Below are 21,877 nucleotides of genomic sequence, written 5' to 3'. Positions count from 1 at the left end.
CAAATGACGAAAGCGGACGGATTTCTCAGGTTTTTACTACATATTAACACTTTTCACATTCTCGCGTGCAACGCGGCTGCTAGTCCTCCTTTCATGCAAAATCGTAAGGTTCCACCTCATGTCAAAGCCACCAAAGCCGGCTAAAAAGTGAATAATCGACAACTAAAACTTGAATTGTACTACTTCTTACTGGCTATTACTTCAACTTAGAAGCTTCTTCTGTGTTCTACTATGGTGCTTTTAGTGTCTCCGCATACCGCAGCACGCGACATAGCTTTGCTGACGATAAATGTAACCGTCTCAGAGAGAAAAGCGGCCAATGTGACGATATGGCTTAAAGTCGATTCGATAACAAATGACGCAAACGGACGGATTTCTCAGGTTTTTACTACATATGAACACTTTTCACATACTCCCGTGCAACGCGGCTGCTAGTCCTCCTTTCATGCAAAATCTTATGGTCCTAGGTCATGTCCAAGCCACCAAAGCCGGCTAAAAAGTGAATAATCGACAACTAAAATTGAATTGTACTACTTCTTACTGGCTATTACTTCAACTTAGAATCTTCTTCTGTGTTCTACTATGGTGCTTTTAGTGTTTCCGCATACCGCAGCACGCGACATAGCTTTGCAGACGATAAATGTAACCGTCATAGAGAGAAAAGCGGTCAATGTGACGATCTGGCTTTAAGTCGATTCGATAACAAATGACGAAAACGGACGGATTTCACAGGTTTTTACTACATATGAACACATTTCACATTCTCCCATGCAACGCGGCAGCTAGTCCTCCTTTCATGCAAAATCTTAAGGTCCTAGATCATGTCCAAGCCACCAAAGCCGGCTAAAAAGTGAATAATCGACAACTAAAACTTCAATTGTACTACTTCTTACTGGCTATTACTTCAACTTAGAAGCTTCTTCTTGTTGTACTATGGTGTTTTTAGTGTTTCCGCATACCGCAGCACGCGACATAGCTTTGCAGACGATAAATGTAACCGTTTCAGAGAGAAGAGCGGCCAATGTGACGATCTGGCTTTAAGTCGATTCGATAACAAATGACGAAAACGTACGGATTTCTCATATTTTTAATACATGTGAACACATTTCACATTCTCCCGTGCAACGCGGCTGCTAGTCCTCCTTTCATGCAAAATTTTAAGGTCCTAGGTCATGTCCAAGCCACCAAAGCCGGCTAAAAAGTGAATAATCGACAACTAAAACTTGAATTGTACAACTTCTTACTGGCTATTACTTCAACTTAGAAGCTTCTTCTGTGTTCTACTATGGTGATTTTAGTGTCTCCGCATACCGCAGAACGCGACATAGCTTTGCAGACGATAAATGTAACCGTCTCAGAGAGAAAAGCGGCCAATGTGACGATCTGGCTTTAAGTCGATTCGATAACATATGACGAAAACAGACGGATTTCTGAGGTTTTTAATACATATGAACTCTTTTCACATTCTCCAGTGCAACGCGGCTGCTATTCCTCCTTTCATGCAAAATCTTAAGGTCCTAGGTCATATCCAAGCCACCAAAGCCGGCTAAAAAGTGAATAATCGATAATTAAAACTTGAATTGTACTACTTCTTACTGGCTATTGCTTCATTTTAGAAGCTTCTTCTGTGTTCTACTATGGTGCTTTTAGTGTCTCCGCATACCGCAGCACGCGACATAGCTTTGCAGACGATAAATGTAACCGTCTCAGAGAGAAAAGCGGCCAATGTGACGATCTGTCTTTAAGTCGATTCGATAACACATGACGAAAACGGTCTGATTTCTCAGGTTCTTACTACATATGAACACTTTTCACATTCTCCCGTGCAACGCGGTTGCAAGTCCTCCTTTCATGCAAAATCTTAAGGTCCTAGGTCATGTCCAAGCCACCAATGCCGGCTATAAAGTGAATAATCGACAACTAAAACTTGAATTGTACCACTACTTACTTGCTGTTTCTTCTACTTAGAAGCTTCTTCTGTGTTCTACTATGTTGCTTTTAGTGTTTCCGCATACCGCAGCACGAACATAGCTTTGCAGACGTAAAATGTAACCGTTTCAGAGAGAAGAGCGGCCAATGTGACGATCTGGCTATAAGTCAATTCGATAACAAATGACGAAAACGGACGGATTTCTGAGGTTTTTACTGCATATGAACTCTTTTCGCATTCTCCCGTGCAACGCGGCTACTAGTCCTCTTTCATGCAAAATCTTAAGGTCCTAGGTCATATCCAAGCCACTAAAGCCGGCTAAAAAGTGAATAATCGATAATTAAAACTTGAATTGTACTACTTCTTACTGGCTATTGCTTCATTTTAGAAGCTTCTTCTGTGTTCTACTATCGTGCTTTTAGTGTCTCCGCATACCGCAGCACGTGACATAGCTTTGCAGACGATAAATGTAACCGTTTCAGAGAGAAGAACGGCCAATGTGACGATCTGGCTTTAAGTCGATTCGATAACAAATGACGAAAGCGGACGGATTTCTCAGGTTTTTACTACATATTAACACTTTTCACATTCTCGCGTGCAACGCGGCTGCTAGTCCTCCTTTCATGCAAAATCGTAAGGTTCCACCTCATGTCAAAGCCACCAAAGCCGGCTAAAAAGTGAATAATCGACAACTAAAACTTGAATTGTACTACTTCTTACTGGCTATTACTTCAACTTAGAAGCTTCTTCTGTGTTCTACTATGGTGCTTTTAGTGTCTCCGCATACCGCAGCACGCGACATAGCTTTGCTGACGATAAATGTAACCGTCTCAGAGAGAAAAGCGGCCAATGTGACGATATGGCTTAAAGTCGATTCGATAACAAATGACGCAAACGGACGGATTTCTCAGGTTTTTACTACATATGAACACTTTTCACATACTCCCGTGCAACGCGGCTGCTAGTCCTCCTTTCATGCAAAATCTTATGGTCCTAGGTCATGTCCAAGCCACCAAAGCCGGCTAAAAAGTGAATAATCGACAACTAAAATTGAATTGTACTACTTCTTACTGGCTATTACTTCAACTTAGAATCTTCTTCTGTGTTCTACTATGGTGCTTTTAGTGTTTCCGCATACCGCAGCACGCGACATAGCTTTGCAGACGATAAATGTAACCGTCATAGAGAGAAAAGCGGTCAATGTGACGATCTGGCTTTAAGTCGATTCGATAACAAATGACGAAAACGGACGGATTTCACAGGTTTTTACTACATATGAACACATTTCACATTCTCCCATGCAACGCGGCAGCTAGTCCTCCTTTCATGCAAAATCTTAAGGTCCTAGATCATGTCCAAGCCACCAAAGCCGGCTAAAAAGTGAATAATCGACAACTAAAACTTCAATTGTACTACTTCTTACTGGCTATTACTTCAACTTAGAAGCTTCTTCTTGTTGTACTATGGTGTTTTTAGTGTTTCCGCATACCGCAGCACGCGACATAGCTTTGCAGACGATAAATGTAACCGTTTCAGAGAGAAGAGCGGCCAATGTGACGATCTGGCTTTAAGTCGATTCGATAACAAATGACGAAAACGTACGGATTTCTCATATTTTTAATACATGTGAACACATTTCACATTCTCCCGTGCAACGCGGCTGCTAGTCCTCCTTTCATGCAAAATTTTAAGGTCCTAGGTCATGTCCAAGCCACCAAAGCCGGCTAAAAAGTGAATAATCGATAATTAAAACTTGAATTGTACTACTTCTTACTGGCTATTGCTTCATTTTAGAAGCTTCTTCTGTGTTCTACTATGGTGCTTTTAGTGTCTCCGCATACCGCAGCACGCGACATAGCTTTGCAGACGATAAATGTAACCGTCTCAGAGAGAAAAGCGGCCAATGTGACGATGTGTCTTTAAGTCGATTCGATAACAAATGACGAAAACGGTCGGATTTCTCAGGTTTTTACTGCATATGAACACTTTTCACATTCTCCCGTGCAACGCGGTTGCAAGTCCTCCTTTCATGCAAAATCTTAAGGTCCTAGGTCATGTCCAAGCCACCAATGCCGGCTATAAAGTGAATAATCGACAACTAAAACTTGAATTGTAGTACTACTTACTTGCTGTTTCATCAACTTAGAAGCTTCTTCTGTGTTCTACTATGTTGCTTTTAGTGTTTCCGCATACCGCAGCACGCACATAGCTTTGCAGACGTAAAATGTAACCGTTTCAGAGAGAAGAGCGGCCAATGTGACGATGTGGCTTTAAGTCGATTCGATAACAAATGACGAAAACGGACGGATTTCTCATATTTTTACTACATATGAACACATTTCACATTCTCCCGTGCAACGCGGCTGCTAGTCCTCCTTTCATGCAAAATTTTAAGGTCCTAGTTCATGTCCAAGCCACCAAAGCCGGCCAAAAACTGAATAATCGACAACTAAAACTTGAATTGTTCTACTTCTTACTGGCTATTGCTTCAACTTAGAAGCTTCTTCTGTGTTCTACTATGGTGCTTTTAGTGTCTCCGCATACCGCAGCACGCGACATAGCTTTGCAGACGATAAATGTGACCGTCTCAGAGAGAAAAGCGGCCAATGTGACGATCTGGATTTAAGTCGATTCGATAACAAATGACGAAAACGGACGGATTTCTCAGATTTTACTACATATGAAAACTTTTCACATTCTCCTGTGCAACGCGGCTGCTAGTCCTCCTTTCAAGCAAAATCTTAAGGTCCTAGGTCATGTCCAAGCCACCAAAGCCGGCAAATAAAGTAAATAATCGACAACTAAAACTTCAATTGCACTACTTCTTACTGGCATTTACTTCAACATAGAAGCTTCTTCTGTGTTCTACTATGGTGCTTTTAGTGTTTCCGCATACCGCAGCACGCGACATAGCTTTGTAGACGATAAATGTAACCGTTTCAGAGAGAAGAGCGGCCAATGTGACGATCTAGCTTTAAGTCGATTCGATAACATATGACGAAAACAGACGGATTTCTGAGGTTTTTAATACATATGAACTCTTTTCACATTCTCCAGTGCAACGCCTCTGCTAGTCCTCCTTTCATGCAAAATCTTAAGGTCCTAGGTCATATCCAAGCCACCAAAGCCGGCTAAAAAGTGAATAATCGATAATTAAAACTTGAATTGTACTACTTCTTACTGGCTATTGCTTCATTTTAGAAGCTTCTTCTGTGTTCTACTATGGTGCTTTTAGTGTCTCCGCATACCGCAGCACGCGACATAGCTTTGCAGACGATAAATGTAACCGTATCAGAGAGAAAAGCGGCCAATGTGACGATCTGTCTTTAAGTCGATCCGATAACAAATGACGAAAACGGTCGGATTTCTCAGGTTTTTACTACATATGAACACTTTTCACATTCTCCCGTGCAACGCGGTTGCAAGTCCTCCTTTCATGCAAAATCTTAAGGTCCTAGGTCATGTCCAAGCCACCAATGCCGGCTATAAAGTGAATAATCGACAACTAAAACTTGAATTGTACTACTTCTTACTTGCTGTTTCTTCAACTTAGAAGCTTCTTCTGTGTTCTACTATGTTGCTTTTAGTGTTTCCGCATACCGCAGCACGCACATAGCTTTGCAGACGTAAAATGTAACCGTTTCAGAGAGAAGAGCGGCCAATGTGACGATGTGGCTTTAAGTCGATTCGATAACAAATGACGAAAACGGACGGATTTCTCAGGTTTTTACTACATATGAACACTTTTCACATTCTCCCGTGCAACGCGGCTGCTAGTCCTCCTTTCATGCAAAATCTTAAGGTCCTAGGTGATATCCAAGCCACGAAAGCCGGCTAAAAAGTGAATAATCGATAATTGAAACTTGAATTGTACTACTTCTTACTGGCTATTACTTCAACTTAGAAGCTTCTTCTGTGTTCTACTATGGTGCTTTTAGTGTTTCCGCATACCGCAGCACGCGACATAGCTTTGCAGACGATAAATGTAACCGTTTCAGAGAGATGAGCGGCCAATGTGACGATCTGGCTATAAGTCAATTCGATAACAAATGACGAAAACGGACGGATTTCTCAGGTTTTTACTACATATGAACACTTTTCACATTCTCCCGTGCAACGCGGCTGCTAGTCCTCCTTTCATGCAAAATCTTAAGGTCCTAGGTGATATCCAAGCCACCAAAGCCGGCTAAAAAGTGAATAATCGATAATTAAAACTTGAATTGTACTACTTCTTACTGGCTATTGCTTCATTTTAGAAGCTTCTTCTATGTTCTACTATCGTGCTATTAGTGTCTCCCCATACCGCAGCACGTGACATAGCTTTGCAGACGATAAATGTAACCGTATCAGAGAGAAGAACGGCCAATGTGACGATCTGGCTTTAAGTCGATTCGATAACAAATGACGAAAGCGGACGGATTTCTCAGGTTTTTACTACATATTAACACTTTTCACATTCTCGCGTGCAACGCGGCTGCTAGTCCTCCTTTCATGCAAAATCTTAAGGTTCCACCTCATGTCAATGCCACCAAAGCCGGCTAAAAAGTGAATAATCGACAACTAAAACTTGAATTGTACTACTTCTTACTGGCTATTACTTCAACTTAGAAGCTTCTTCTGTGTTCTACTATGGTGCTTTTAGTGTCTCCGCATACCGCAGCACGCGACATAGCTTTGCTGACGATAAATGTAACCGTCTCAGAGAGAAAAGCGGCCAATGTGACGATATGGCTTAAAGTCGATTCGATAACAAATGACGCAAACGGACTATGTTGCTTTTAGTGTTTCCGCATACCGCAGCACGCACATAGCTTTGCAGACGTAAAATGTAACCGTTTCAGAGAGAAGAGCGGCCAATGTGACGATGTGGCTTTAAGTCGATTCGTTAACAAATGACGAAAACGGACGGTTTTCTCAGGTTTTTACTGCATATGAACACTTATCACATTCTCCCGTGCAACGCGGCTGCTAGTCCTCCTTTCATGCAAAATCTTAAGGTCCTAGGTCATGTCCAAGCCACCAAAGCCGGCTAAAAAGTGAATAATCGACAACTAAAACTTGAATTGTACTACTTCTTACTGGCTATTACTTCAACTTAGAAGCTTCTTCTGTGTTCTACTATGGTGCTTTTAGTGTCCCCGCATACCGCAGCACGCGACATAGCTTTGCAGACGATAAATGTAACCCTCTCAGAGAGAAAAGCAGGCAATGTGACGATCTGGCTTTAAGTCGATTCGATAACAAATGACGAAAACGGACTGATTTCTCAGGTTTGTACTACATATGAACACTTTTCACATTCTCCCGTGCAACGTTGCTGCTAGTCCTCCTTTCATGCAAAATCTTAAGCTCCTAGGTCATGTCCAAGCCACCAAAGCCGGCTAAAAAGTGAATAATCGACAACTAAAACTTGAATTGTACTACATCTTACTGGCTATTACTTCAACTTAGAAGTTTCTTCTGTGTTCTACTATGGTGCTTTTAGTGTCTCCGCATACCGCAGCACGCGGCATAGCTTTGCAGACGATAAATGTAACCGTCTCAGAGAGAAAAGAGGCCAATGTGACGATCTGGCTATATGTCGATTCGATAACAAATGACGAAAACGGGCGGATTTCTCAGGTTTTTACTTTATATGAACACTTTTCACATTCTCCCGTGCAACGCGGCTGTTATTCCTCCTTTCATGCAAAATCTTAACGTCCTAGGTGATGTCCAAGTCACCAAAGCCGGCTAAAAAGTTAATAATCGACAACTAAAACTTCAATTGTACTACTTCTTACTGGCTATTACTTCAACTTAGAAGCTTCTTCTGTGTTCTACTATGGTGCTTTTAGTGTCTCCGCATACCGCAGCACGCGACATAGCTTTGCAGACGATAAATGTAACCCTCTCAGAGAGAAAAGCAGCCAATGTGACGATCTGGCTTTAAGTCGATTCGATAACAAATGACGAAAACGGACGGATTTCTCAGGTTTGTACTACATATAAACACTTTTCACATTCTCCCGTGCAACGCGGCTCCTAGTCCACCTTTCATGCAAAATCTTAAGGTCCTAGGTCATGTCCAAGCCATCAAAGCCGGATAAAAAGTGAATAATCGATAGTTAAAACTTGAATTGTACTACTTCTTACTGGCTATTACTTCAACTTAGAAGCTTCTTCTTGTTGTACTATGGTGCTTTTAGTGTTTCCGCATACCGCAGCACGCGACATAGCTTTGCCGACGATAAGTGTAAAAGTTTCAGAGAGAAGAGCGGCCAGTGTGACGATCTGGCTTTACGTCGATTCGATAACAAATGACGAAAACGTACGGATTTCTCAGGATTTTACTAGATATGAACACATTTCACATTCTCCCGTCAACGCGGCTGCTAGTCCTCCTTTCATGCAAAATCTTAACGTCCTAGGTCATGTCCAAGCCACCAAAGCCGGCCAAAAACTGAATAATCGACAACTAAAACTTGAATTGTTCTACTTCATACTGGCTATTGCTTCAACTTAGAAGCTTCTTATGTGTTCTACTACGGTGCTTTTAGTGTTTCCGCATACCGCAGCACGCGACATAGCTTTGCAGACGATAAATGTAACCGTTTCAGAGAGAAGAGCGGCCAATGTGACGATCTGGCTTTAAGTCGATTTGTTAACAAATGACGAAAACGGACGGATTTCTCAGGTTTTTACTGCATATGAACACTTTTCACATTCTCCCGTGCAACGCGCCTGCTAGTCCTCCTTTCATGCAAAATTTTAAGGTCCTAGGTCATGTCCAAGCCACCAAAGCCGGCTAAAAAGTGAATAATCGACAACTAAAACTTGAATTGTACTACTTCTTACTGGCTATTACTTCAACTTAGAAGCTTCTTCTGTGTTCTACTATGGTGCTTTTAGTGTCTCCGCATACCGCAGCACGCGATATAGCTTTGCAGACGATAAATGTAACCCTCTCAGAGAGAAAAGCAGCCAATGTGGTGATCTGGCTTTAAGTCGATTCGATATCAAATGACGAAAACGGACGGATTTCTCAGGTTTGTACTACATATGAACACTTTTCACATTCTTCCGTGCAACGCGGCTGCCAGTCCTCCTTTCATGCAAAATCTTAAGGTCCTAAGTCATGTCCAAGCCTTCAAAGCCGGCTAAAAAGTGAATAATCGATAGTTAAAACTTGAATTGTACTACTTCTTACTGGCTATTACTTCAACTTAGAAGCTTCTTCTTGTTGTACTATGGTGCTTTTAGTGTTTCCGCATACCGCAGCAGGCGACATAGCTTTGCAGACGATAAGTGTAACCGTTTCAGAGAGAAGAGGGGCCAATGTGACGATCTGGCTTTAAGTCGATTCGATAACAAATGACGAAAACGTACGGATTTCTCAGGATTTTACTAGATATGAACACATTTCACATTCTCCCGTCAACGCGGCTGCTAGTCCTCCTTTCATGCAAAATCTTAACGTCCTAGGTCATGTGCAAGCCACTAAAGCCGGCCAAAAACTGAATAATCGACAACTAAAACTTGAATTGTTCTACTTCTTACTGGCTATTGCTTCAACTTAGAAGCTTCTTATGTGTTCTACTACGGTGCTTTTAGTGTTTCCGCATACCGCAGCACGCGACATACCTTTGCAGACGATAAATGTAACCGTTTCAGAGAGAAGAGCGGCCAATGTGACGATCTGGCTTTAAGTCGATTCGTTAAAAAATGACGAAAACGGACGGATTTCTCAGGTTTTTACTGCATATGAACACTTTTCACATTCTCCCGTGCAACGCGGCTGCAAGTCCTCCTTTCATGCAAAATCTTAAGGTCCTAGGTGATGTCCAAGCCACCAAAGCCGGCCAAAAACTGAATAATCGACAACTAAAACTTGAATTGTTCTACTTCTTACTGGCTATTGCTTCAACTTAGAAGCTTCTTCTGTGTTCTGCTATGGTGCTTTTAGTGTCTCCGCATACCGCAGCACGCGACATAGCTTTGCAGACGATAAATGTAACCGTTTCAGAGAGAAGAGCGGCCAATGTGACGATCTGGCTTTAAGTCGATTCGATAACAAATGACGAAAACGGACGGATTTCTTAGGTTTTACTACATATGAACACTTTTCACATTCTCCCGTGCAACGCGGCTGCTAGTCCTCCTTTCATGCAAAATCTTAAGGTCCTAGGTCATGTCCAAGCCACAAAAGCCGTCTAAAAAGTGAATAATCGACAACTAATACTTGAATTGTACTACTTCTTACTGGCTATTACTTCAACTTAGAAGCTTCTTCTGTGTTCTACTATGGTGCTTTTAGTATCTCCGCATACCGCAGCACGCGACATAGCTTTGCAGACAATAAATGTAACCCTCTCAGAGAGAAAAGCAGCCAATGTGACGATCTGCCTTTAAGTCGCTTCGATAACAAAAGACGAAAACGGACGGATTTCTCAGGTTTGTACTACATATGAACACTTTTCACATTCTCCCGTGCAACGCGGCTGCTAGTCCTCCTTTCATGCAAAATCTTAAGGTCCTAGGTCATGTCCAAGCCATCAAAGCCGGCTAAAAAGTGAATAATCGACAACTAAAACTTGAATTGTACTACTTCCTACTGGCTATTATTTCAGCTTAGAAGTTTCTTCTGTGTTCTACTATGGTGCATTTAGCGTTTCGGCATACCGCAGCACGCGACATAGCTTTGCAGACGATAAATGTAATCGTTTCAGAAAGAGGAACGGCCAATGTGACGATCTGGCGGTAAGTCGATTCGATAACAAAAGACGAAAACGGACGGATTTCTCAGGTTTTTACTACATATGAACACTATTCACATTCTCCCGTGCAACACGGCTGCAAGTCCTCCTTTCATGCAAAATCTTAAGGTCCTAGGTGATGTCCAAGCCACCAAAGCCGGCCAAAAACTGAATAATCGACAACTAAAACTTGAATTGTTCTACTTCTTACTGGCTATTGCTTCAACTTAGAAGCTTCTTCTGTGTTCTACTATGGTGCTTTTAGTGTCTCCGCATACCGCAGCACGCGACATAGCTTTGCAGACGATAAATGTAACCGTCTCAGAGAGAAGAGCGGCCAATGTGACGATCTGGCTTTAAGTCGATTCGATAACAAATGACGAAAACGGACGGATTTCTTAGGTTTTACTACATATGAACACTTTTCACATTCTCCCGTGCAACGCGGCTGCTAGTCCTCCTTTCATGCAAAATCTTAAGGTCCTAGGTCATGTCCAAGCCACAAAAGCCGGCTAAAAAGTGAATAATCGACAACTAATACTTGAATTGTACTACTTCTTACTGGCTATTACTTCAACTTAGAAGCTTCTTCTGTGTTCTACTATGGTGCTTTTAGTGTCTCCGCATACCGCAGCACGCGACATAGCTTTGCAGACAATAAATGTAACCCTCTCAGAGAGAAAAGCAGCCAATGTGACGATCTGCCTTTAAGTCACTTCGATAACAAAAGTCGAAAACGGACGGATTTCTCAGGTTTGTACTACATATGAACACTTTTCACATTCTCCCGTGCAACGCAGCTGCTAGTCCTCCTTTCATGCAAAATCTTAAGGTCCTAGGTCATGTCCAAGCCATCAAAGCCGGCTAAAAAGTGAATAATCGATAGTTAAAACTTGAATTGTACTACTTCTTACTGGCTATTACTTCAACTTAGAAGCTTCTTCTTGTTGTACTATGGTGCTTTTAGTGTTTCCGCATACCGCAGCAGGCGACATAGCTTTGCAGACGATAAATGTAACCGTTTCAGAGAGAAGAGCGGCCAATGTGACGATCTGGCTTTAAGTCGATTCGTTTACAAATGACGAAAACGGACGGATTTCTCAGGTTTTTACTGCATATGAACACTTTTCACATTCTCCCGTGCAACGCGGCTGCTAGTCCTCCTTTCATGCAATATCTTAAGGTCCTAGGTCATGTCAAAGCCACCAAAGCCGGCTAAAAAGTGAATAATCGACAACTAAAACTTGAATTGTACTACTTCTTACTGGCTATTACTTCAACTTAGAAGCTTCTTCTGTGTTCTACTATGGTGCTTTTAGTGTCTCCGCATACCGCAGCACGCGACATAGCTTTGCAGACGATAAATGTAACCGTGTCTGAGAGTAGAGCGGTCAATGTAACGATCTGGCTTTAAGTCGAATCGATAACAAATGACGAAAACGGACGGATTTCTCTGGTTTGTACTACATATGAACACTTTTCACATGCTCCCGTGCAACGCGGCTGCTAGTCCTCCTTTCATGCAAAATCGTATGGTCCTAGGTCATGTCCAAGCCACCAAAGCCGGCAAAAAAGTGAATAAACGACAACTAAAACTTGAATTGTACTACATCCTACTGGCTATTACTTCAACTTAGATGCTTCCTCTGTGTTCTACTATGGTGCATTTAGTGTTTCGGCATACCGCAGCACGCGACATAGCTTTGCAGACGATAAATGTAACCGTTTCAGAAAGAGGAACGGCCAATGTGACGATCTGGCGGTAAGTCGATTCGATAACAAAAGACGAAAACGGACGGATTTCTCAGGTTTTTACTACATATGAACACTTTTCACATTCTCCCGTGTAACGCGGCTGCTAGTCCTCCTTTCATGCAAAACCGTATGGTCCTAGGTCATGTCCAAGCCACCAAAGCCGGCTAAAAAGTGAATAATCGACAACTAAAACTTGAATTGTACTACTTCTTACTGGCTATTACTTCAACTTAGAAGCTTCTTCTGTGTTCTACTATGGTGCTTTTAGTGTCTCCGCATACCGCAGCACGCGACATAGCTTTGCAGACAATAAATGTAACCCGCTCAGAGAGAAAAGCAGCCAATGTGACGATCTGGCTTTAAGTCGATTTGTTAACAAATGACGAAAACGGACGGATTTCTCAGGTTTTTACTGCATATGAACACTTTTCACATTCTCCCGTGCAACGCGCCTGCTAGTCCTCCTTTCATGCAAAATTTTAAGGTCCTAGGTCATGTCCAAGCCACCAAAGCCGGCTAAATAGGGAATAATCGACAACTAAAACTTGAATTGTACTACCTCTTACTGGCTATTACTTCAACTTAGAAGCTTCTTCTGTGTTCTACTATGGTGCTTTTAGTGTCTCCGCATACCGCAGCACGCGACATAGCTTTGCAGACGATAAATGTAACCCTCTCAGAGAGAAAAGCAGCCAATGTGGTGATCTGGCTTTAAGTCGATTCGATATCAAATGACGAAAACGGACGGATTTCTCAGGTTTGTACTACATATGAACACTTTTCACATTCTTCCGTGCAACGCGGCTGCCAGTCCTCCTTTCATGCAAAATCTTAAGGTCCTAAGTCATGTCCAAGCCATCAAAGCCGGCTAAAAAGTGAATAATCGATAGTTAAAACTTGAATTGTACTACTTCTTACTGGCTATTACTTCAACTTAGAAGCTTCTTCTTGTTGTACTATGGTGCTTTTAGTGTTTCCGCATACCGCAGCAGGCGACATAGCTTTGCAGACGATAAGTGTAACCGTTTCAGAGAGAAGAGGGGGCCAATGTGACGATCTGGCTTTAAGTCGATTCGATAACAAATGACGAAAACGTACGGATTTCTCAGGATTTTACTAGATATGAACACATTTCACATTCTCCCGTCAACGCGGCTGCTAGTCCTCCTTTCATGCAAAATCTTAACGTCCTAGGTCATGTGCAAGCCACTAAAGCCGGCCAAAAACTGAATAATCGACAACTAAAACTTGAATTGTTCTACTTCTTACTGGCTATTTCTTCAACTTAGAAGCTTCTTATGTGTTCTACTACGGTGCTTTTAGTGTTTCCGCATACCGCAGCACGCGACATAGCTTTGCAGACGATAAATGTAACCGTTTCAGAGAGAAGAGCGGCCAATGTGACGATCTGGCTTTAAGTCGATTCGTTAACAAATGACGAAAACGGACGGATTTCTCAGGTTTTTACTGCATATGAACACTTTTCACATTCTCCCGTGCAACGCGGCTGCTAGTCCTCCTTTCATGCAAAATCTTAAGGTCCTAAGTCATGTCCAAGCCATCAAAGCCGGCTAAAAAGTGAATAATCGATAGTTAAAACTTGAATTGTACTACTTCTTACTGGCTATTACTTCAACTTAGAAGCTTCTTCTTGTTGTACTATGGTGCTTTTAGTGTTTCCGCATACCGCAGCAGGCGACGTAGCTTTGCAGACGATAAATGTAACCGTTTCAGAGAGAAGAGCGGCCAATGTGACGATCTGGCTTTAAGTCGATTCGTTTACAAATGACGAAAACGGACGGATTTCTCAGGTTTTTACTGCATATGAACACTTTTCACATTCTCCCGTTCAACGCGGCTGCTAGTCCTCCTTTCATGCAATATCTTAAGGTCCTAGGTCATGTCAAAGCCACCAAAGCCGGCTAAAAAGTGAATAATCGACAACTAAAACTTGAATTGTACTACTTCTTACTGGCTATTACTTCAACTTAGAAGCTTCTTCTGTGTTCTACTATGGTGCATTTAGTGTTTCGGCATACCGCAGCACGCGACATAGCTTTGCAGACGATAAATGTAACCGTTTCAGAAAGAGGAACGGCCAATGTGACGATCTGGCGGTAAGTCGATTCGATAACAAAAGACGAAAACGGACGGATTTCTCAGGTTTTTACTACATATGAACACTATTCACATTCTCCCGTGCAACGCGGCTGCTAGTCCTCCTTTCATGCAAAATCTTAAGGTCCTAGGTCATGTCCAAGCCACCAAAGCTGGCAAATAAAGTAAATAATCGACAACTAAAACTTCAATTGCACTACTTCTTACTGGCTATTACTTCAACATAGAAGCTTCTTCTGTGTTCTACTATGGTGCTTTTAGTGTTTCCGCATACCGCAGCACGCGACATAGCTTTGTAGACGATAAATGTAACCGTTTCAGAGAGAAGAGCGGCCAATGTGACGATCTGGCTTTAAGTCGATTCGATAACATATGACGAAAACAGACGGATTTCTGAGGTTTTTAATACATATGAACTCTTTTCACATTCTCCAGTGCAACGCGGCTGCTATTCCTCCTTTCATGCAAAATCTTAAGGTCCTAGGTCATATCCAAGCCACCAAAGCCGGCTAAAAAGTGAATAATCGATAATTAAAACTTGAATTTTACTACTTCTTACTGGCTATTACTTCAACTTAGAAGCTTCTTCTTGTTGTACTATGGTGCTTTTAGTGTCTCCGCATACCGCAGCACGCGACATAGCTTTGCAGACGATAAATGTAACCGTGTCTGAGAGTAGAGCGGTCAATGTAACGATCTGGCTTTAAGTCGAATCGATAACAAATGACGAAAACGGACGGATTTCTCTGGTTTGTACTACATATGAACACTTTTCACATGCTCCCGTGCAACGCGGCTGCTAGTCCTCCTTTCATGCAAAATCGTATGGTCCTAGGTCATGTCCAAGCCACCAAAGCCGGCTAAAAAGTGAATAAACGACAACTAAAACTTGAATTGTACTACATCCTACTGGCTATTACTTCAACTTAGAAGCTTCTTCTGTGTTCTACTATGGTGCATTTAGTGTTTCGGCATACCGCAGCACGCGACATAGCTTTGCAGACGATAAATGTAACCGTTTCAGAAAGAGGAACGGCCAATGTGACGATCTGGCGGTAAGTCGATTCGATAACAAAAGACGAAAACGGACGGATTTCTCAGGTTTTTACTACATATGAACACTATTCACATTCTCCCGTGCAACGCGGCTGCTAGTCCTCCTTTCATGCAAAATCTTAAGGTCCTAGGTGATGTCCAAGCCACCAAAGCCGGCCAAAAACTGAATAATCGACAACTAAAACTTGAATTGTTGTACTTCTTACTGGCTATTGCTTCAACTTAGAAGCTTCTTCTGTGTTCTACTATGGTGCTTTTAGTGTCTCCGCATACCGCAGCACGCGACATAGCTTTGCAGACGATAAATGTAACCGTCTCAGAGAGAAGAGCGGCCAATGTGACGATCTGGCTTTAAGTCGATTCGATAACAAATGACGAAAACAGACGGATTTCTTAGGTTTTACTACATATGAACACTTTTCACATTCTCCCGTGCAACGCGGCTGCTAGTCCTCCTTTCGTGCAAAATCTTAAGGTCCTAGGTCATGTCCAAGCCACAAAAGCCGGCTAAAAAGTGAATAATCGACAACTAATACTTGAATTGTACTACTTCTTACTGGCTATTACTTCAACTTAGAAGCTTCTTCTGTGTTCTACTATGGTGCTTTTAGTGTCTCCGCATACCGCAGCACGCGACATAGCTTTGCAGACAATAAATGTAACCCTCTCAGAGAGAAAAGCAGCCAATGTGACGATCTGCCTTTAAGTCGCTTCGATAACAAAAGACGAAAACGGACGGATTTCTCAGGTTTGTACTACATATGAACACTTTTCACATTCTCCCGTGCAACGCAGCTGCTAGTCCTCCTTTCATGCAAAATCTTAAGGTCCTAGGTCATGTCCAAGCCATCAAAGCCGGCTAAAAAGTGAATAATCGATAGTTAAAACTTGAATTGTACTACATCTTACTGGCTATTACTTCAACTTAGAAGCTTCTTCTTGTTGTACTATGGTGCTTTTAGTGTTTCCGCATACCGCAGCAGGCGACATAGCTTTGCAGACGATAAATGTAACCGTTTCAGAGAGAAGAGCGGCCAATGTGACGATCTGGCTTTAAGTCGATTCGTTTACAAATGACGAAAACGGACGGATTTCTCAGGTTTTTACTGCATATGAACACTTTTCACATTCTCCCGTGCAACGCGGCTGCTAGTCCTCCTTTCATGCAATATCTTAAGGTCCTAGGTCATGTCAAAGCCACCAAAGCCGGCTAAAAAGTGAATAATCGACAACTAAAACTTGAATTGTACTACTTCTTACTGGCTATTACTTCAACTTAGAAGCTTCTTCTGTGTTCTACTATGGTGCTTTTAGTGTCTCCGCATACCGCAGCACGCGACATAGCTTTGCAGACGATAAATGTAACCGTTTCAGAAAGAGGAACGGCCAATGTGACGATCTGGCGGTAAGTCGATTCGATAACAAAAGACGAAAACGGACGGATTTCTCAGGTTTTTACTACATATGAACACTATTCACATTCTCCCGTGCAACGCGGCTGCTAGTCCTCCTTTCATGCAAAATCTTAAGGTCCTAGGTGATGTCCAAGCCACCAAAGCCGGCCAAAAACTGAATAATCGACAACTAAAACTTGAATTGTTGTACTTCTTACTGGCTATTGCTTCAACTTAGAAGCTTCTTCTGTGTTCTACTATGGTGCTTTTAGTGTCTCCGCATACCGCAGCACGCGACATAGCTTTGCAGACGATAAATGTAACCGTCTCAGAGAGAAGAGCGGCCAATGTGACGATCTGGCTTTAAGTCGATTCGATAACAAATGACGAAAACGGACGGATTTCTTAGGTTTTACTACATATGAACACTTTTCACATTCTCCCGTGCAACGCGGCTGCTAGTCCTCCTTTCGTGCAAAATCTTAAGGTCCTAGGTCATGTCCAAGCCACAAAAGCCGGCTAAAAAGTGAATAATCGACAACTAATACTTGAATTGTACTACTTCTTACTGGCTATTACTTCAACTTAGAAGCTTCTTCTGTGTTCTACTATGGTGCTTTTAGTGTCTCCGCATACCGCAGCACGCGACATAGCTTTGCAGACAATAAATGTAACCCTCTCAGAGAGAAAAGCAGCCAATGTGACGATCTGCCTTTAAGTCGCTTCGATAACAAAAGACGAAAACGGACGGATTTCTCAGGTTTGTACTACATATGAACACTTTTCACATTCTCCCGTGCAACGCAGCTGCTAGTCCTCCTTTCATGCAAAATCTTAAGGTCCTAGGTCATGTCCAAGCCATCAAAGCCGGCTAAAAAGTGAATAATCGATAGTTAAAACTTGAATTGTACTACTTCTTACTGGCTATTACTTCAACTTAGAAGCTTCTTCTTGTTGTACTATGGTGCTTTTAGTGTTTCCGCATACCGCAGCAGGCGACATAGCTTTGCAGACGATAAATGTAACCGTTTCAGAGAGAAGAGCGGCCAATGTGACGATCTGGCTTTAAGTCGATTCGTTTACAAATGACGAAAACGGACGGATTTCTCAGGTTTTTACTGCATATGAACACTTTTCACATTCTCCCGTGCAACGCGGCTGCTAGTCCTCCTTTCATGCAATATCTTAAGGTCCTAGGTCATGTCAAAGCCACCAAAGCCGGCTAAAAAGTGAATAATCGACAACTAAAACTTGAATTGTACTACTTCTTACTGGCTATTACTTCAACTTAGAAGCTTCTTCTGTGTTCTACTATGGTGCTTTTAGTGTCTCCGCATACCGCAGCACGCGACATAGCTTTGCAGACGATAAATGTAACCGTGTCTGAGAGTAGAGCGGTCAATGTAACGATCTGGCTTTAAGTCGAATCGATAACAAATGACGAAAACGGACGGATTTCTCTGGTTTGTACTACATATGAACACTTTTCACATGCTCCCGTGCAACGCGGCTGCTAGTCCTCCTTTCATGCAAAATCGTATGGTCCTAGGTCATGTCCAAGCCACCAAAGCCGGCAAAAAAGTGAATAAACGACAACTAAAACTTGAATTGTACTACATCCTACTGGCTATTACTTCAACTTAGAAGCTTCTTCTGTGTTCTACTATGGTGCATTTAGTGTTTCGGCATACCGCAGCACGCGACATAGCTTTGCAGACGATAAATGTAACCGTTTCAGAAAGAGGAACGGCCAATGTGACGATCTGGCGGTAAGTCGATTCGATAACAAAAGACGAAAACGGACGGATTTCTCAGGTTTTTACTACATATGAACACTTTTCACATTCTCCCGTGTAACGCGGCTGCTAGTCCTCCTTTCATGCAAAACCGTATGGTCCTAGGTCATGTCCAAGCCACCAAAGCCGGCTAAAAAGTGAATAATCGACAACTAAAACTTGAATTGTACTACTTCTTACTGGCTATTACTTCAACTTAGAAGCTTCTTCTGTGTTCTACTATGGTGCTTTTAGTGTCTCCGCATACCGCAGCACGCGACATAGTTTTCAGACAATAAATGTAACCCGCTCAGAGAGAAATGCAGCCAATGTGACGATCTGGCTTGAAGTCGATTCGATAACAAATGACGAAAAAGGACGGATTTCTCAGGTTTGTACTACATATGAACACTTTTCACATTCTCCCGTGCAACGCGGCTGCTAGTCCTCCTTTCATGCAAAATCTTAAGGTCCTAGGTCATGTCCAAGCCATCAAAGCCGGCTAAAAAGTGAATAATCGATAGTTAAAACTTGAATTGTACTACTTCTTACTGGCTATTACTTCAACTTAGAAGCTTCTTGTTGTTGTACTATGGTGCTTTTAGTGTTTCCGCATACCGCAGCAGGCGACATAGCTTTGCAGACGATAAATGTAACCGTTTCAGAGAGAAGAGCGGCCAATGTGACGATCTGGCTTTAAGTCGATTCGTTAACAAATGACGAAAACGGACGGATTTCTCAGGTTTTTACTGCATATGAACACTTTTCACATTCTCCCGTGCAACGCGGCTGCTAGTGCTCCTTTCATGCAAAATCTTAAGGTCCTAGGTCATGTCCAAGCCACCAAAGCCGGCTAAAAAGTGAATAATCGACAACTAAAACTTGAATTGTACTACTTCTTACTGGCTATTACTTCAACTTAGAAGCTTCTTCTGTGTTCTACTATGGTGCTTTTAGTGTCTCCGCATACCGCAGCACGCGACATAGCTTTGCAGACGATAAATGTAACCGTCTCAGAGAGAAGAGCGGCCAATGTGACGATCTGGCTTTAAGTCGATTCGATAACAAATGACGAAAACAGACGGATTTCTTAGGTTTTACTACATATGAACACTTTTCACATTCTCCCGTGCAACGCGGCTGCTAGTCCTCCTTTCGTGCAAAATCTTAAGGTCCTAGGTCATGTCCAAGCCACAAAAGCCGGCTAAAAAGTGAATAATCGACAACTAATACTTGAATTGTACTACTTCTTACTGGCTATTACTTCAACTTAGAAGCTTCTTCTGTGTTCTACTATGGTGCTTTTAGTGTCTCCGCATACCGCAGCACGCGACATAGCTTTGCAGACAATAAATGTAACCCTCTCAGAGAGAAAAGCAGCCAATGTGACGATCTGCCTTTAAGTCGCTTCGATAACAAAAGACGAAAACGGACGGATTTCTCAGGTTTGTACTACATATGAACACTTTTCACATTCTCCCGTGCAACGCAGCTGCTAGTCCTCCTTTCATGCAAAATCTTAAGGTCCTAGGTCATGTCCAAGCCATCAAAGCCGGCTAAAAAGTGAATAATCGATAGTTAAAACTTGAATTGTACTACATCTTACTGGCTATTACTTCAACTTAGAAGCTTCTTCTTGTTGTACTATGGTGCTTTTAGTGTTTCCGCATACCGCAGCAGGCGACATAGCTTTGCAGACGATAAATGTAACCGTTTCAGAGAGAAGAGCGGCCAATGTGACGATCTGGCTTTAAGTCGATTCGTTTACAAATGACGAAAACGGACGGATTTCTCAGGTTTTTACTGCATATGAACACTTTTCACATTCTCCCGTGCAACGCGGCTGCTAGTCCTCCTTTCATGCAATATCTTAAGGTCCTAGGTCATGTCAAAGCCACCAAAGCCGGCTAAAAAGTGAATAATCGACAACTAAAACTTGAATTGTACTACTTCTTACTGGCTATTACTTCAACTTAGAAGCTTCTTCTGTGTTCTACTATGGTGCTTTTAGTGTCTCCGCATACCGCAGCACGCGACATAGCTTTGCAGACGATAAATGTAACCGTTTCAGAAAGAGGAACGGCCAATGTGACGATCTGGCGGTAAGTCGATTCGATAACAAAAGACGAAAACGGACGGATTTCTCAGGTTTTTACTACATATGAACACTATTCACATTCTCCCGTGCAACGCGGCTGCTAGTCCTCCTTTCATGCAAAATCTTAAGGTCCTAGGTGATGTCCAAGCCACCAAAGCCGGCCAAAAACTGAATAATCGACAACTAAAACTTGAATTGTTGTACTTCTTACTGGCTATTGCTTCAACTTAGAAGCTTCTTCTGTGTTCTACTATGGTGCTTTTAGTGTCTCCGCATACCGCAGCACGCGACATAGCTTTGCAGACGATAAATGTAACCGTCTCAGAGAGAAGAGCGGCCAATGTGACGATCTGGCTTTAAGTCGATTCGATAACAAATGACGAAAACGGACGGATTTCTTAGGTTTTACTACATATGAACACTTTTCACATTCTCCCGTGCAACGCGGCTGCTAGTCCTCCTTTCGTGCAAAATCTTAAGGTCCTAGGTCATGTCCAAGCCACAAAAGCCGGCTAAAAAGTGAATAATCGACAACTAATACTTGAATTGTACTACTTCTTACTGGCTATTACTTCAACTTAGAAGCTTCTTCTGTGTTCTACTATGGTGCTTTTAGTGTCTCCGCATACCGCAGCACGCGACATAGCTTTGCAGACAATAAATGTAACCCTCTCAGAGAGAAAAGCAGCCAATGTGACGATCTGCCTTTAAGTCGCTTCGATAACAAAAGACGAAAACGGACGGATTTCTCAGGTTTGTACTACATATGAACACTTTTCACATTCTCCCGTGCAACGCAGCTGCTAGTCCTCCTTTCATGCAAAATCTTAAGGTCCTAGGTCATGTCCAAGCCATCAAAGCCGGCTAAAAAGTGAATAATCGATAGTTAAAACTTGAATTGTACTACTTCTTACTGGCTATTACTTCAACTTAGAAGCTTCTTCTTGTTGTACTATGGTGCTTTTAGTGTTTCCGCATACCGCAGCAGGCGACATAGCTTTGCAGACGATAAATGT

Source organism: Schistocerca gregaria, unplaced genomic scaffold (genome assembly GCF_023897955.1).
Source record: "Schistocerca gregaria isolate iqSchGreg1 unplaced genomic scaffold, iqSchGreg1.2 ptg000378l, whole genome shotgun sequence".
Taxonomy (NCBI): Eukaryota; Metazoa; Arthropoda; class Insecta; order Orthoptera; family Acrididae; genus Schistocerca; species Schistocerca gregaria.
Note: the sequence above shows the minus strand (reverse complement) of the source record.